Raw genomic sequence first — 17,991 nt, forward strand, 5'->3', positions numbered from 1 at the left:
AAGGAACAACAAAATAAAACCATAGAGTGATACTACTAGAAGCTATTTCGTCAGAGTTCATCTAGGCCCAGTTAGTGGGCAGAGGGACATTTACTAAAGTGGATCCTTTTCCATCCATCTTCCCAAATAGCCACAGAGAGCAGAAGGAATCTATCTTCTCCAAACTTTGAGATCAGCCTAAAGAAACCCATCGAAGGATTTTCATTTTGCCTGAGATAATCCAAGATAATTTCCTTGTACCTGGAAGTGTTTTACAACATAAACCAAGGAGAACAAGAAGAAGAGCCAGGCTTACCAGATCTTGATGCAATAGCTGCACACAAAGATATGGGTGAAGTGTTCCTTTTTGCATAGTTGGCACCTTCCCTTCTCTAATAAGCATCTGACCAGTCTGTATCATATTTAGCTCATGAGGTTGCCCAAGAAGTGATGTCTGGTTGGTTTTAGAAAAATTATCTAAAGTCATTTTATTAGAAGTTTAGTAAAGGGCAATTATTAGGATCAATAAAATAAACTTTTGATACAATTATTTTTCAAATTTAGAATGCAAATTGAATCAATATCAGAGAAAATATTCCATTTCAAGATTCTTTGTGAACATGGGCATGTAACGAAGCACTTACTCATTCCTCTATCTATCAGCATTCTATATATGAACCAAAAAAAAAAAACCCAAAACCATTGCTGTCAAGTCAATCCCATCTCATGGAAACCCTATAGGAGAGAGTAGAACTGCCCCATAGACTTTCCAAGGAGCACCTGGTAGATTCAAACTGCCTACCTCTTGGTTAGCAGCCATAGCGCTTAACTACTATACCACTAGGGTTTCCTTTATATGAAGGAGCTCTTATTTCTCCTTTGAAAGCAGACTGAATTCCTTCCCTCCTACTGCTTAGTTTTCCTAGAGTTGCACTTGTCTTGTGATGGGTAAGACTCAGGACTCCATGTCATTATAAGCTCTGACTTGGAGGAACTTACATTTGCATATTTCAGTAGCTGTGTCCCACTGAATCTGACTTGTGAATCAGAAGTATACTACCCATGATTTCTAGATCAATGCTGTATTTCAAATGCTTTAAAGAAGACACATTCTTCTAAAATGTTTAGGGATACCAAGAGCTCTTTCATCTGCCACCCTATGGACTCTCCTGTTGCACGTTGTTTACTAGTGGGTGTTAGATGGTAGACAATGAGGGAACTGAGACCTTATTTCTTAGAACTCTTACATCCTTGATCAGAAAACACCACAAAAGCTACATGCAAGATAGACTATAATCATAGTGAGTCCTTCTTCATGCCCAAAGAAATTATATTCACTTCTCTTTCATACCTAAATCAGTGTCAGTGTAGCTTTATTCAATTTGTTGTTGTTGTTAACTGCAGTTGAGTCAGCCTAGACTCCTGATGGTCACACACATAATGGAATCAGACCTTTGTCATCCATTGGATTTTCATTTTTCAGAAGTAGATCACTGGGCCTTTCTTCCTAATCTGCCTTAGTCTGGAAACTCTGCTGAAACCAGTTCAGCATCATAGTAAGATATAAGCCTCAACGGACAGTTGGGTGGTGGCTGCTCTTGAAGTATACTGGCCAGGAATGGAACCCAGGTCTCTGGCATGGATGATGAGAATTCTACCACTGTCTCTTTTTTATTCAATTACAAAGGGTAAAAAAACCTGTTGCTGTTGAGTCGATTCCGACTTATAGTGACCCTATGGGACAGATAGAACTGCCCCATTGGATTTCCAAGGAGTGGCTGGTAGATTTGAACTGCTGACCCTTTGGTTAGCAGCCAAGCTCTTAACCATTGCCCCACCAGGGATCCCAAAGGGTAAAAGGAGACATTTAATAAAAACTTTCACATGCAGCCCCACCTCAAAGAAACACTAGTGGATGTAATTCCTATAACTTATGGGGACATTCAGTTGAAAAAGATTTGCATATTCATCACACCTGTTTACTACAGTTTAACATGCTGACCCTCTTTTCCTGTCTTTGTCTAAAGATGCTATCCATTAAAGTAGTGCCTCTCGTGGGAGTGGTTTTCCTCCCCAAAGGAGTTACCCTGATATTAATTCTGTTATCAACTTGCATGAAGTACGAAGATATTCAGATTGAAGTCCGCCATGCTGAGAGTTTGCTTTGTCTGGCCTGGGTATTACAGGACACATGATGTTCAGCGTGCTCTGAGGCACTGAAATACCTCACTACCGCACAGGCCGTATTTTTTAATAACCACTTTAACACAGTGCAGGGGAAATCTCAGCCACACACAGCTCAGGAGGCTATAACCAGAGAACCTCCTGGGAGTAGCCGGTCCACTCCTAGACCTGTCTTGTGACACACATCTTCTGGCTAAATTCTTTAGCAAGAGTTCTTGGGTTTTGCAGTGGTAAGGAGCATGGACTCCCCAGTTGTGAAACAAATGATGAACGTGTTAGCGGGGAAGGGCTGATAGTTACACCACTTAGGTGTCATTGAGTGTAAGTGATAAAACCCATGTCTGGAGTTTCCTTGGTCTTTGCCCACAGGGAGAAACAAATATTCCTGGAAGAACTATTAACATCAGTATTCCTAAGCACATCACAGCCCTGGTATTTTGAGCATTTAGAGAATATATACTATATATTGATGAACAGGTACTTAAAAACAGTACAGATATATTTGGCTGAAGAATACTGAAGGCATACCGTGTGGCTACATGGGGACTGATATAGTTAGAAACATATATGTGTGTACAGCTATAATGACATTTCCTTGTATCACATCTATCAGGTTACAAGCAGCTAATAATTTTCTTTTTCTAGTCACAGCCAAGCATTATAATGGCACACACCATAAATCAACATCAACACGGAACATTGCTTAGCAAATATAAATGTATGTGCATTGCAGAATGATCCGAGATTACAAAAATATATCAGAAGTCAAAAGTAGCTGGTGGAGAAATGCTCTGTCTTTAGTTTATTGAGATTGTTTGGAGGATCCTAATGTACTGTCACTGAAAGAATAATTTTTCCTTTACAATCTACTTAGCAAAGATTTATCGATCCTCTCCCCCTTCATAGAGAATTACTGGTCCATTTTAGAAAATCAGATTTTCACACCTTTCATGAGAATGTGCCCAGTGCAGTCCTCAGGGGACTGCCGGCGAAGTTGACTTTGACAGAGAGTCCCTTGGAACTTGCACACCACAGCCTGGAGTCTCATCACTGATTTGTTGCACCAGGCAGTAAAATACTTTTATACATTTATAGAGAAATGATTGTACTGCAAGGGCTTATTTTCCATGGTAGTGGATGTATTCTGGGTACTGTTATTTCTGTAAACAGCCTGTTTTTCAGCTGTGCTGCTTTCTCTGTTCCGTTTTCTCCCCCTGTCTTCTCAGCTGTGATGTTATGAACAGTAAGGTAAGATAAAAGTTGTTGAAATTCCTGCTGCAAAGCCGTGGGATGCTGTAGAATTTTTCAGTGTGCGTGTAAATAACTTTCGTAGAGACATACATGTCTGCTCTCCGCTCATCACGGGAGTGTGCGAGGCAGCTAAGGAGCAGACACATTATATTGAGGTATGCATCATAATGAAGGTGATTTATTAAAATTAAAAGAGTGGAGAGGAGCTTTGCACTAGACGTATTGTGTCACAGAAGGGCTTAATAAAGAGCATTATTATTAGTTATGGATGCGGGTGAAGGATACTGTTTACCGGGAGTTAGATGAGTATTAGTCAAAGTCTGAAGTTGCTCTTTTGAGCTATTCAGTATTAGAGGGAAGGGGAATACTCAGTAAACGAAGAATTTTAATACCGGCAGGAGGCTGGCGTGTATGTGTTTGTGTGCAAGAGAAGGAGAGAGAGGGGAGAGAGATAAAAAGAGAAGAAAATGAGGTGTACCTGAAGTGGAATACTTTATTACAGATCCATGCAGACAATGGCATGCACTGTAAGCACCTCCTGTCTCTTGACATAATAACGCACATAAAGTCGGGGTCAGATTGGGTTCGCTCTGGGCTTTGATGCTGCGGAGGGTCACTGGGGGAATCGATGGACCAAAATGAGCCCTGAGTTTCATACAATCAATGCGATTTTTCTATTTAAAGTGGACACTGCTGGGTGTGAGTGCAAGCCTCAAATGTGCTTTGGCTCAGTTTTCAAATTACTAGGAAACTGCAATGCAAATTTGTTGTTTATTATCACAATCGAGATGATACGGTGAATGCAGAACGAGAGAGGCAGTCTGAAAATGCTGCTTTAAAGTTTGGCATCCTATTATTCCAGCAGCCGAACTCATAGCCACTTGATTGCTGGGAGAATGCCTTGTTCTCTGTTTACTTTCCTATTTTTCATACATCAAAACTAAGGCAACCTTTTTAAAAATGAAAAATAAATTGTTACTAAAACAAAATATTTCTAAATCTTTTGTCTATTCATCCATCCATCTATCCATCCATCCATCATCTATCTATCCATCATCATGTTTTGTTGATTGGAAGACAGCTGGAAAGATTCTCTAATGTACATATTTTTCTTTAATACCACTCATAAAATAAAAATTTAAAAAGTTTTCTCTGCTGAGAATGGCAATGGAAGATTCTTGATTGTTCATGAAACTGGAAGAGTTAGAATTTTGCTTTCTGGGTGAAGTTCCCTGACTCTACAGTGGTGAACAGATCCCTTATTTAAAAGGGCACATTATAACTGCAGTTCCCCACCAGAATGAAAGTTCTGGAGCTGCCAAAGCATCTCTTATGGGCTTCTCTTCCTCATGTCACACTGCCACTGAGATAGGCTGTGTGTCATTTAGAGAAACAGATTACAGAAGGAATGCACTGTCACTCTTTGTTTGGGGAAAGCCAGTGAGAAGAGACTGGGATTTATATTAATATTCTCAGTAATTCTATGAAGGACTTCTCATTGGCTGTATCTCACAGGAGGACAGTGACAGTGAAAAAGACAAGAGTAACCAGCAGATTCTGCATTTACTTAGGGTAAGACTTCACTTCTTCCTCTGAGGGAATCCAGGTTCTAATCTACTGAGGAAAATAAGTGGAGACTCCCAGTTGTTAAAGGACCAGGAAGCTGGAGAAATTAAAGAATATTAACCTTCCACTCCATTGAAACATATTTGCCCCTGAATTGCTACTTGATTTTTTTCTTCCCCTCTAAAAGATAACATTGCTACCTAGCTTTTAATTTGAACTTAATGTTAGCTTCCAGGGTTTTAATTTAATTAAAAGAAGACTAGAGGAAGTAAGTTGAAATTGCTGTTGACCCGTGGCAGAAAGCCAAGTTCATGCTCTCTCACACAAGCCCTGACAGACCTTTTTCATTCAAATAAACATTTTTACAAAGAGCCAATTGAATAGATTGTAATAGTGCAGGTCAAATACAACAAAGTTGAACTTTATTTGCTGAAACTGGAAAAAATATCCTCAGAGAACAAGTAGCGTCTGGGAGAGAAAGGTGTGTAAAGAACAAATCCTGTCGTCAGCAGGACATTTGCAACTGGGATAGAGTGTCCCCATGGCTGAAATTACCAGCCTTTGCATCTAGGGCACAGTTATAGTATTTTGGTATGCATTAGAACTAGGTTCTGGGCATCATCCTTATGTCATTTATGCCTCAAATGTCTTCTATAAATGATCTCTAGAGTTTTATGCAGCAGAAATTAGAGAGTTCTTCTTAGCCAAATGTTTTGAGTTTAGGTACTTAAATACAGTAATTTCAAAAGAACTCAGGCGCTCCTTGGAAACCCTGTGAGGGCAGCTCTACTCTGTCCTATAGAGTCGCTATGAGTCGGAATTGACTCGTTGGCAACAGGAACAGGTTTTCAGAAATAAGTCACTGGAGATGAAATTTCAGAAAAAGTTTACAACGGGTAGAAACTTAAATATTACGAATTTGAAATCCTATTAAACACCCATAAAACATGGCAAGAATGGTTTAAGTATAATAAATTGTCACAACGATGCTGTCTTGTTTGGCTCTAGTCACTAAGGTATTTCCTTAAGCGAACCATCAACATTTATTCTACATAATACTGGACACAAAATTTTACTGTTGGGGCAAGGCTTTTTTTTTTTTTGCTTTGTTTTATCGGTGACTTTAAGACAAGTGCCATTTAGAAATGAGAAGAAGGGAGAACTTTGAAATTTGTAGTTATAACTCTGACTTTCCAGAGTAATCTTATTTGTGAAAATAATAGAATGCTTATGTTTTCTCTGACATAGACTTTTTTAATTAGATGTTTTATATTCCAAGAAGGCATACCTGTAAATGGAATGGAGGAAATGTACTTTGCAAATATAAACTTACGATATAGGTATTTTATATTTGCATTATCTGAAGTTTGAGTCCTTTACCATTATTATTCCATTTAACTTTCATAGTGTCCTAGTATTTTAACCTGTAGAATCCACAGTAAGATGATAGAGTGACCCTCATTGATTGTGATTTTGAAATCTTTCTTAAGATATTTGAAAAATTGTCCTTATCTGGAAAAAGGAGCTGAGAGAAAACGTTGCTGTTAAAAGACCCTGAGGCCGTTTGGGGAGGGTGAATCCAAACAGTTCCTCAAATGCTGTTTTCTTCAAAACCACTCCCCTTCAGATACGGGCAAGTGGAAAAATCCTTAATCTTAAAAGCATCCCTGAATGTGCACCCATAAAATTAACCCCACTCATCCCCCTTCCCCATCTTTACCTTCTGTTTTTTTTGAACTCTCAAGAGAAATTGAGCATATAAAGTGTCCCCTCAGCAGCCCTACCTTAAACAACCAGTGTTTACCCGACAGAGCTCGGACACCCTGACAATGTCACAGGGGCATATTTTTACAGGATGGACAGCTCTGAGCTATTTTTCCAACATCTTAGACCCAAACAGACTTTTCTTTGATTTTAGACATAAAGGCTGCCTTCTTTTTTTCCTGAAAAAATACTTCCGGTGGCTATTTTTAGGGAAATCCCACTTTCCAAATAGGTTTGATTTCTCTTGTGTGTCTCCAGCAATACTTCAGGCGAATAAAGAGGTACAGGGTTGTCTTCTGCACTCATGTATTTTTATATTATTTGGAGGCACTCCTTCTGTGGTTTCAGTACCCCAGATCAACTAGTTTAACTGGCTGGTCATTAAAAAAAAAAAAAAAAAGAAACTAGCTTAGTCCTGGGGAAGGATTTTGATTGCTTATTGGGATGCTGTCTTAAAGAGGTTCTTTTCCCCATCATGCTGATTGCTTAAAAGTGCCATCAGTAGAGGTTATGATGCCTTTCTGGTTTTTTGAAGGCCAAAAGAAAATAAAACACTACTTCCCCCATTTATCACCCCAAATTAGTTAAGCAGTACAGAAACATGCAATAAGCTATTTCCCATAAATCTCTCAAAAGTCAAATATACTAGCGAGTTTATATTCATGGTCCTGAAGAGGGGACTGCTGTTGGATTCCTTTATTCCCCCAGGAATCTACTGAAGGAAGTAGTTGAATGACTCTGTGTGGTACACAGACTTTCGGCTGCAGAAGCTCCCACTAATCTAGTATTCAAAAATTAAGGAAGAAAGTTGCTTAACAACTCTGAGATGCCTCCCTTTTGCTGCATAAAATTGTTCCTTTCCACTTGGAAGACCTATCTGGAGGACTTGCTCCATCCCACCAAGATATGTATATGTACAGTTCACATTTTTCTGACACATTCTCTTATACTGTGCTTCTGATCCTTTAGGTACTCTAGTTTCCTCCAGAAATTAAAATCTGCATTTGTTTCAGGGGAAAATTAAGCCGAATATTTCTAAGGAATTTGAACACTCTGATGAATGTTTTAAAGGGCTCTTTTTTTTTCACAGAAAATGATGGCTTTGTTATGCTAAGAGTAAGTGTATTTTAATTCCAAAAGATTTAAGTTAGCTTAGAAGATAAAAAAAAAAATCCAATAGCAAATACCACCCCCCCAACAATGCTCACGTCTCTGAAATTTAGCCTTGAGGCAATTTGAATCTTGGAGAAATGTCTTACCATTTTTCAGTATGACTTGACTTTATTATAACCTTGGAATTAAGTGGTATTTATTCTTTCTTGTAGATTCCTAGAAAAACCCCTTTAATTTTTATCAATGACAAAAACTTCCTTAAGTTTTTGTCATTACTTTAATGAACTCTTTCAGTTTTCTAGTTAAGTTTTAATTTGTGAAGCATATGTTGCATTGAAAGTAATACTCCTCGGGCCGAGCTTAGCTACATCTTCTTGATTTGTCTTAGGTAAATGAAAAGTTTCCTCTTATCCCAGTCTTTCCTTCTGATAAGGAGGAATATTATGTCACCACCAAGACTCCAGAAGGGATAAATGTGCGAGCTTAACAAGGGTGGAAGACAAAACTGCTTGTAAAATGCTTTTAGTTCCTTGGGAAGAGATGAGAGATAAATACATGGATTAAGGGTGTGGATTCAAGCCAGTCTGAATTCACATAAGTTTTATTGGACAATTGTATCACGCTATTGACACAAGTTTAGATTAGGGCCCCTGGGGTATCCCTTTCTCTACTGACTTGCAGTTTATTGGTTCCACGATTCCATTATTCTTTATCAGATTTCTCAACATTTCCCTTGCTATTTTACTGTGGTCAAAATTTCTTTTTGGGGATGGCAGATACAAGGGGTTACTTGTATTTTATCAACTTCTAGCATCGGCAGTGGGTTTTCTGGGTGGCATTGTGTTTAATTTCCCTGGTTCTGGGATATTCACTTTATTCTCCACAATTTATTTTAAAAAGGGGAGGGGAGTGGACAGAAGAATCGGTAGTTGAGGAGCCTTATTAGTTAATTTCCATTGAAATCTGATTTTTCTTTTTTTTGCTATCTATGTCCTCTGAAGTCTACATATTTAATTTTGTGAAGTGTAGATAAGGCCCTGTCTGGATGCATCAACTAATTGCATTAGCTTAAAGGAAAGAAGAAAAGCTTTATTTTGTTTTATTTTTTTCCTTTACTCACTCACTGTAGACATTCTCCATCACTTCAAAAAGGAAAGAAGAGTGATCCCAAGTAATCCTAATTAGTTCAATGGACATTTCAGCTCTATTAATTACTTAAGTAACTTAGAGAGTTGTTCCCGCATCTATCCAGGTTCTTGCCAGCCCTAGGGAAAGAATTCTTCCAGGAGGCTCAGATAGAATTTATAAAAGAATCGCCTTTATTGAGAAAGCACTGCGCAATGGACCAGCCCACGGATGTTTAGACACTCCGAAGGGCACAAAGAAAAAAGCCCCAAATTAATTATAGGGGGGCAAATGTGGAAGGGGTTCTCTTGGCCTATCGGGGGTGGTTGTTCTGGTTTATTTCCTTTTTTGGACTTTAAGGTACACGTGTCCTCCTGTTTGTGTAGTGTGTGCAGGTAATACCAAGATGGTCTCCACCTCAGAGGTTTTTGAGACACATGGTTGGATCCATTGTGAGCTATTATGCCCGTGCTCTTTCCGACTCCTCTAGTTGGAGTCCCCATCTGATTGTCTGAAAGAAAAAGCTAGACGGGAAGAACAGGGGTTTCATCTGTTTTGTACGTGTGGTTTTATTTTCTGCTCTTCCTATCTTTCTTTTATGGGGTTTTTCTAAACCTTAGCCGTTCTGTCCCTAACAGAGTGGTGGTATGTTGGGTGAAGAACCATCAGCATATGGGTTGATGGTCCCAAGTAAAACAAGTGGTTTCAAACCTAGTTAATGCCCCAGACTCTGGCCTTGAGATATCTCTGAATGCAGTACTTGATGAAAGAATTGTCTAGCAATTTGCATTTCCAGTTTTTGAGCAATGGGTGAAGGTTAGATGGAGAGTATCTTTGGAAATCACACTGTGAAACCAGGAGTTTGATTGGGGCTGGTCGTGGTGAGATATTGACTTAGGCGCGCAGCTCAATTTCATGGCTTCAAATCCCTAGTGAATGCAGGTCTCTGGAATCCTGGGCTTAAGCTGGTTGTACTGAATTCCCTCACTTGCTTTTTAATCAGAAGCTGCGTTGACAAGATTTTCGTTACTTCCTAAGTGTCTGCACTGACTTTCTTTATTTTTCTTGTTAAAGTTTTATATATATATATTTAAAAAAATCAATGTATTTTTTAGTTATTACCAATTTCAACATCATATCCATTTATTAATGGCCCTGCTTTCTCTCTAATACCTCTTTTCTTCCTGACATATCTGTGAAGCCCTTCTTATTCCTCTTAAACTCCTTTAGCTCATAGTAACTCAGGCAACTTCCCCTGTATTTGTTTCTGTTGCAAGTTTTATAAGACCAATGATTTTCTTACGTGCAACATAATACATAAGTAGCAAAATGTATAGCAAATATATTAACAGCATTTTTTCATCTATTGCCATAAAAGTAATCTCTGGGTGGTGTTTGACTGCTAACTGAAAGTTTGGAGGCTGGAATCAACCCAGAGGCACCTTGGAAGAAAAGCCTGGCAATCTACTTCTGAAAAATTGGCCCTTGAAAACCCTGTGGAACACAGTTTTTTACTCAGACACACATGGGATCACCAAGAGTCAGAATTAACAACAATGACAACACTTAATAAAATCTAGTTATTTCCTCTTGAAGACACATTTTTCAATTTTACTTTTAATCAATAATTAATGCCATCTCTAAGATAATAAACAACATTCGTTCCTAAGGCAGTACTCAGAAAAGGAGTAAAAATCTGTGTACAGTCAACAAATTGCTCATGAAATGTAAACTTGGTTTTGAAAAAACCCAAAGCTATTTCCCAGGGAAAACAACGGGAAGAAAACACACTTAAATAGTTACAGTGGTTACTCTGATGTAGAAGAATTGTAGGTAATTTTTATTTTCTTCTTTATTCTCTTTTATATTTCCCAAATTTTCTGTAGTAATCATATATTACTTTAATAATATAAAGTATTTAAATCTTAATTTAAGAAAAATTATTAAAGCCATGTATGGTTCTGTATAACGATAGGGAAGTGTGAAAGGCACAGTGACACTTGGCCTCTTTCTCCACTGTGGTTCTCCTCTAGTTTTTGTTTGCCTTCTGCCTTGGTCATCTAGGGCTGCTATAACAGAAATACCACAAGTGGATGCCTTAACAAAGTGAAATTTATTCTCTCACAATCTAGCAGGCTACAAGTCCAAATTCAGGGCATCAGCTCCAGGGGAAGGCTTTTTCTCTGTCGACTCTGGAGAAAGATCCTTGTCATCAATCTTCCCCTGGTCCAGGAGCTTCTCTGTGCGGGAACCCCAGGTCCAAAGGACACGCTAAGCTTCCAACACTGTCTTCTTGGTGGTATAAGATCCCGTGTCTCTCTGCTTGCTTCTCTCTTTTACATCTCAAAAGAGATTGACTGAAGACACAATCTAACATTGTAGATCTCATCAATATAACTGCTGCTAATCCATCTCATTAACATCATCCCACTGCTGCCGAGTTGACTCATAGGGACCTTAAAGTACAGGGTAGGATTGCCCCACAGGGTTTCCAAGGAGCACCTGGTGCATTTGAACTGACAGCCTTTTGGTTAGCAGCCATAGCTCTTAACCACTACGCCACAGGAAAATCACATCAGATGACAAAATGGTGGACAATCACACAATAATGGGAATCATGGCACAGCCAAATTGACAGATATTTTGGGGAGGCACAATTCAATCTGTGACACCTTACCTTATATTACTCTGTGTGTGTCTACATTCACACACATACACACCTTTGTCATTCATTTATAGGCACTCTCTATATTAAGATACTGTAGCAGTTAAGTGCTATGGCTGCTAACAAAGATTGGCAGTGTGAATCCACCAGGTGCTCCTTGGAAACTCTATGGGGCAGTTCTACTCTGTCCTAAAGGGTCACTATGAGCTGGGATCAGCTGGATGGCAATGGGTTTTTATGAGTATTTTTGTTATGTGTGTAGTGAATACTTTATTCTAATATGTTATTTTTCTTTTCATCTTATTTAAGCTTATTTATTTATTTTTTAACCTTGTGAGATTTTAAAACTTTCTAAGTAATTCAAATCTAGGTCCTTTGCTTTATGGAATCCAGGTTTCATGTTAGACTTATAAAGGTTTCCCCAGCCTAAGGTTATAAAATTATTAGGGAATACCCTTATACTTCTCATACATGTTTCTAGGGAATACGGGACTTCCATTCCTACCCAAAGAATGTTGGAATGAACACTTAAGATCTCTCCCCTGCTTCTTTACTCTTCTCCCTGGGAGTAGAAGTGGCTACCTGGATTGGTAAGAGTCACGAGCACATATGGGCTCAGACTTACAAACGTGTGGCCAGAGTGTTAAAAGTCAGTGTTCCCAATGTCCTACCTCTTGGCTTCTTGGACACATACACTAAAGGCTGGAGAGAGGGTGGGTAGAGCGGGTGCGGGGGTAGCGGTGAAAACAGTTGTTCTTCTTGAATAAACTTTATAGGCGTGTCTTTTCAATGCTTGTTAAGACTATGAAAGCAGAAGAAAATAAGCAATTAAAATGTGCGTGGTCAATCTGTGAGATGCATAGAGAGAAAGTCAAAGAAATGGTGACTTTTTAATTTGATACTCACAATTGTGGCATATATTCCTAGTGTTTGTAGCTTTCTGGTTCATGGGAAGATGGAACTTATCTATCTTTTTGAAGTTAGGAAGGGCCATTTGGTGAGTTCTGGCAAATGGATTGTGGAGAGAAGTGATGTGTCTTATTTCCCTGCCAGAACATTTAATTATGACTGTGAAACCTTCATGTCCCGTGGTGGCACAAATGGTTACGCACTCAGCTGCTAATTGAAAGATTGGTGATTTGAATCTACCCAAAGGTGCCTTGGAAGAAAAGCCTGGCAGTTTGCTTCTGAAAAGCAACAGCCTTGAAAACCCCATGAAGCAATTCTACTCTGAATTCATGGGGTTTCCATGAGTTGAAATCAGCTCAATGGTGGGCTGGCTTGGTATTTTGTTTTTGTGAGCCCTTCACCTGCGGGGATCATGGAAGCATGTGTTGAGATGGAGTCTCTGTCAATAGGGTGTCTGAATGACTCTAATGAGCAGAACCCCACAGCCAACCAATGGTGGACATGTAACATGAACAAGACCCTAAATTTTGAAGTTGTTTGTTAAAGCAGTCTGGCTTAGCCTATGCTGACTGTCACATTCATCAGTATGGTATAAGCCCCACCCCTAGGCTCATTCCTTTGGTGTCAGCCTGTTTAGTGGTGTTTGCCCATCACCAAGTGGTAAGCAGACCTTCTCAGAGCCTGCTGGAGTTGCAGTCTGATGCCTGCTTTCTTTGTTTCAGCTTTCCGTTCCACACGGATAGCTGAGTCATGCCTTCAGTGCAGACTGACCTGTTTTGAATTGGGGCAGAGGATGTAGAAGTTGTCACTTTGTCTCTGACTGTCTCCTATGCTGCATCCTCCAATCAGAAATCCTGCCTCTGGGGGTGTGGAAGCACCTGCAGGACATGAATAAACCTGGCACATTGATCCTCATTGGGCAAGTGATCCTTGAGTGTGTCCTCATTTTCTGTAGGTTGGAACCCAGAGGAGATAATGGGAGAATCAGCCCACAAAAAAATTCTTCTTAATTTTATTCTTGTAGGGATTTTATATTTAGTTTATAGGAGCAAAACTTTAACATGTTAAATTTTGCCCATTATTGTGTTCAATATCACATATTTAATTCAGGAAGGCTGTTCTTCACTCCACCATCTCTTAATGTAAACATGGCAATGAAATACATTGGAAAAAACCTGAACTCTTGGACATTTCACTGTCTGGACTAGGAATAGGTACCAATACTGCAAAGTAGCAAGGACTCTTTGTGAAAGCAATTTGTGTGACATTACTCTGCTGTCTATAAATATGTCCTAGATGCAAGAAGACCAAAGAGGGGGGAAACCACCCTGTAATGTTCACTTGGGGAAGAGAAGGACTGCTTTACAAACCAAGGCTTCTGCTTTTGCCGTAATAGGACATCAAACGGGCAAAATTGTACCTGTTGTCAATGGCTACAGGTAATTTTATTGATTTGCAAAGTTTAAAGTGGAGACATGATTTCTAGTTTATATAAAGTGTCACCTTGGGGTAATTGCACACCAACTGGATTTTATGACCAGAAAAGAACATGGAAGCCTGCACAAATTCCTCAGGCTGCCTTGCATTTATAGTGGTCAGTAAGCAGGGAGTTATTATTAACAATTGTCTTAAATACTCAGAAGGCGCAGATGTGACCTGGGCTGGGTTTAGTTTTAATATACTTATTTGAATCATTCAAAAGGAAACATCTTTAAGTTGCTTGTCTTGCTTGATTTAGCCTAGATCTTTTCTGTCCCTGATTGTCCAGGTTGTCATGAATCTCTGACTTAGTCATCTAGTGCTTCTGGAAAAGAAATACCACAAGTGGATGGCTTTAACAAAGAGAAATTTATTTTCTCACAGTCTAGTAGGCTAGAAGTCCAAATTCAGGATGTCAGCTCTGTGTCAGCTTTGGAGGAAGGTCTTTCTCATCAATCTTCCCCTGGACTAGGAGCTTCTCTGCACAGGAATCCCAGGTCTAAAGGATGCGCTCTGCTCCTGGAGCTGCTTTCTTGGTGCTATGAGGTTCCCAGCTGTCTGCTTGCTTCCCTTGCCTTTTATCCCTTGAGAGATAAAAGGTGGTGCAGGCCACACCCTGGGGAAACTCCCTTTTCACTGGATCAGGGAGGTGACCTGAGTAAGGGTGGTGTTACAATCCCACCCTAATCCTCTCAACATAAAATTACAATCACAAAATGGAGGACAGGCACAGACTACTGGTAATCATGGCCTAACCAAGCTAATACACACGTTTTCTGGGGAACATGATTCAATCCATGACAATCTCCATAATGCTCTGTATTGCATGCACTTTCTGTACCTCAAGCTCAAGGACAAAGGCTTTGGAAAATACATGTCTCTTTAAGCAGATCATCGTAGTCTGTAGCAGTGTTGCTCAAGGTGTGATTCTTAGACCACCTGTGTAAGGATCACAAGGTTTCTAGGCTCTGTCTCAGGCTGACTGAAGCAGAATCTCTAGGGGAGAAGCCTTAAAAAGTGAGTCTTTGAACAAGCACCCTAGTAGATTCTTATGCATAGGAGAGCCTGGGAACTTGGATGTGAAGAAAGAATATACATGATCCATATTAAATTAAAATATATATATATGTTTTATTTTCATTATCACTTTATTTTACATTTATGGAGTACTTTTATCCAGAAGGAACCCTTGTGGCTGAGTGGTTATAAGTCGCTAACCAAAAAGGTCGGCAGTTCGAATCCACCAGCCGCTCCTTGGAAACCCCATGGGGCTGTTCTACTCTGTCCGATAACGCCTCTGTGAGTTGGAATTGACTTGACGGCAGCGGGTTTTGTTTGGTTTTATTCAGAGAAACTCCAAGTACCTCAGCTTTCCAAATCATTTTTATGCTGCTTTAAGGTGAATATATGCCCATATATATTTATACTTGGGAGTCCCTGGATGGTTTACACAGTTGATGTGCTTGACTGCTAACTGAAAGGTTAGAGGTTCAGATCCACCCAGAGGATCCTCAAAAGAAAGGTCTGGTGCCCATCTTCTGAAAAACCAGCCATTGAGAACCCTACGGAGCGTAGTTCTACTCTGACACGCATGGCAATTGGTTTATATTTATACAGGGATTTTTGGTATATTTTATGTAAAGATGCAGATCTGGGTCTCAGTTGTTCCATTTTTGATAATGAAGTGCTTCAGTATGTTTTTGTCAGAATTGTACATTAGAATGGGACAGACTGTAGCACTTTGATTTAAAATGAAAACACGTTAGTTTTTGGAGACTGACTCAAATTAAAGTGATTTTCAAAATATTACTACCTCTGTTGTGGAATAATAAATGCTTTCTGAGACTGACCTGTGCTGTGATGTGATCAAATCAGAAATCTATTTCTGTCTTCACAAGTTGTGGTCCACATAAGATGTCATTTCTCACAGGTTAAAAATTGCTGACCAACCCCTGAATAGGTTTGTAAATATGAACTTTTTTTTCTGCAGCTAAATGTGCTCAAGTTAGCATTCAGAAATAAAAACAAAAAAATTCCTTTTCATATGATGTTTTATAAGGAGGCTGTGATATATACTGTAAATGTGATTGGCTTATCTGGGAAACATATTAACTGGGAAGTAACATCAGCCCTCTTTGAAGGTGGAGCCCTGGTGGGACAGTGGTTTAAGAGCTTGGCTGCTAACCAAAAGGTCGGCAGTTCGAATTCACCAGCCGCTCTTTGGAATCCCTATGGGGCAGTTCTGTTCTGTTCTATCCTATAGGGTCACCATGAGTCAGAACCGACTCAACGGCAATGGGATTTTGGGGTTTCTTTGAAGGTACGAAAAGTGAATTTCGATCTGTGATCATTCCAGGCGCATGGATTTGCCCCGTCTGGATCCCCACAAGACGCAAATCTTATCAGATTTATTTCTCAGTGACTCGTGTGATGACAGACTGGCACAAGGAATGTGACTTCTAGTCAGTGACTGTTTTGGGTACACATATACCTTCCCTCATGGCAATGACTTTTCTTGAGGCTCTTTAAAGTTGTCAATTATAGTTATGACTCTAGCACACCACTCTATCAGTTTCAGCGCCTCACAGCAATATGCATCACGAATTCATACCCTGTACCCACATCTCGAGGGAGCCCTGGTGGTGCAGTGGTTAAGTGCTTAGCTGCTAACTGAAAGGTCGACAGCTCAAACCCACCAGCTGCTCCTTGGAAGAAAGATGTGGCAGTCTGCTTCTGTAAAGATTACAGCCTTGGGAAACGTATGGGGCAGATCTATTCTGTCCTATAGGTTTGTTATGAGTTGGAATCGACTCGATGGCAGTGGGTTTGGTTTTTTACCCACACCTCAAGGGGCCCTGGTGGCGCAGTGGTTAAGAGCTCGGCTGCTAACCAAAAGGTGGACAGTTTGAATCCACCAGCTATTCCAAGGGAGGAAGGAATGGTAGTCTGCTTCCGTGAAGATTTACAGCCTTGGAAACCCTATGGGGCAGTTCTACTCTGTGGTGATTTGATAGTAGATTTCTCACCTTCCATGGGAGATCTGAATTTGATTCCTGGCTAATGTACCTCGGCCACCACTGAGGTTTTCCTGTTGCTATGATGCTGATCAGGTTTCAACAGGGCTTCCAGACTAAGACAGAAGAAAGGCCTGATCAACTACTTCCGAAAATCAGCCGATGAAAACCCTTTGAATTACGATCTGATCTGCAACAGATCATGGGGATGGCACAGGACCAGGCAGTGTTTAGTTTTGTTGCGTATGGGTCACCAACAGTTGGGGGCCTACTCCACGGCAGCTAAAAACACAACGACAACCCACGTATGGATTTGAGAAGTTGTCAATACCTTGTTCAGCTCCAGGACCTTACAGTTGGGTGCCAGAGAGAGGGCTTGAGATTTCCACCTTCACCTTCAAATGCACCTGAGCAATGTTGTTATGTTTTTGTTAGGTGCCGTTGAGTCAGTTCTGACTCCTAGTGACCTAGTGACTCCTAGCACAACAGAACAAAATGCTGGCCAGTCCTGTGCCATCCTTATAATCATTGCTGTGTTCGAGCCCATTGTTGCAACCATTGTGTCAGTCCATCTCATTGAGGGTCTTCCTCTTTTTTGCTGACCCTCTACTTTACCAGGGCCTCCTATATACAATCCTGGGCAACCCCAGCCCCCATTAATCCCAGGGAAATGGAAAGAGGTGTTGTTCCTAGGCCAGGTTATAGCTCTTTAAGCTCTCTCTCTGCCCAGTTTATAGGCAATTAGTAGACTTTATGGCATTCTCTGGAGTTCCTCCACGGTGCAAATGGTTACTACTTGGCTACTAACTGAAAGACTGGAGGTTTGAATCCACCCAGAGGCACTTTTGAGAAAAACCTGGTGATCTAGTTAAAAAAACTCAGCCATTGAAAACATCATGGAGCACAGTTCTAGTCTGACCCTCTTGGGGTCTTCATGAGTTG

General features: G+C 40.1%; 1 protein-coding gene across 8 annotated transcripts in view; it reads left to right on the forward strand.

Annotated features, from left to right (window-relative positions):
- POU6F2 (POU class 6 homeobox 2) overlaps positions 1-17,991 on the forward strand; it is a 586,518-nt gene that overhangs the window by 47,093 nt on the left and 521,434 nt on the right. Inside the window, exon 1 of one of the 8 annotated variants that reach the window (XM_049893982.1) lies at positions 12,457-13,995. The exons of the other annotated variants lie outside the window; for them this stretch is intronic. The gene's annotated coding sequence lies outside the window, so the exon portion shown is untranslated. Of the gene's footprint in view, positions 1-12,456; positions 13,996-17,991 lie in introns of those variants that run through there. 8 annotated transcript variants of the gene reach the window in all.

This window comes from Elephas maximus, chromosome 8 (genome assembly GCF_024166365.1).
Source record: "Elephas maximus indicus isolate mEleMax1 chromosome 8, mEleMax1 primary haplotype, whole genome shotgun sequence".
Taxonomy (NCBI): domain Eukaryota; kingdom Metazoa; phylum Chordata; class Mammalia; order Proboscidea; family Elephantidae; genus Elephas; species Elephas maximus.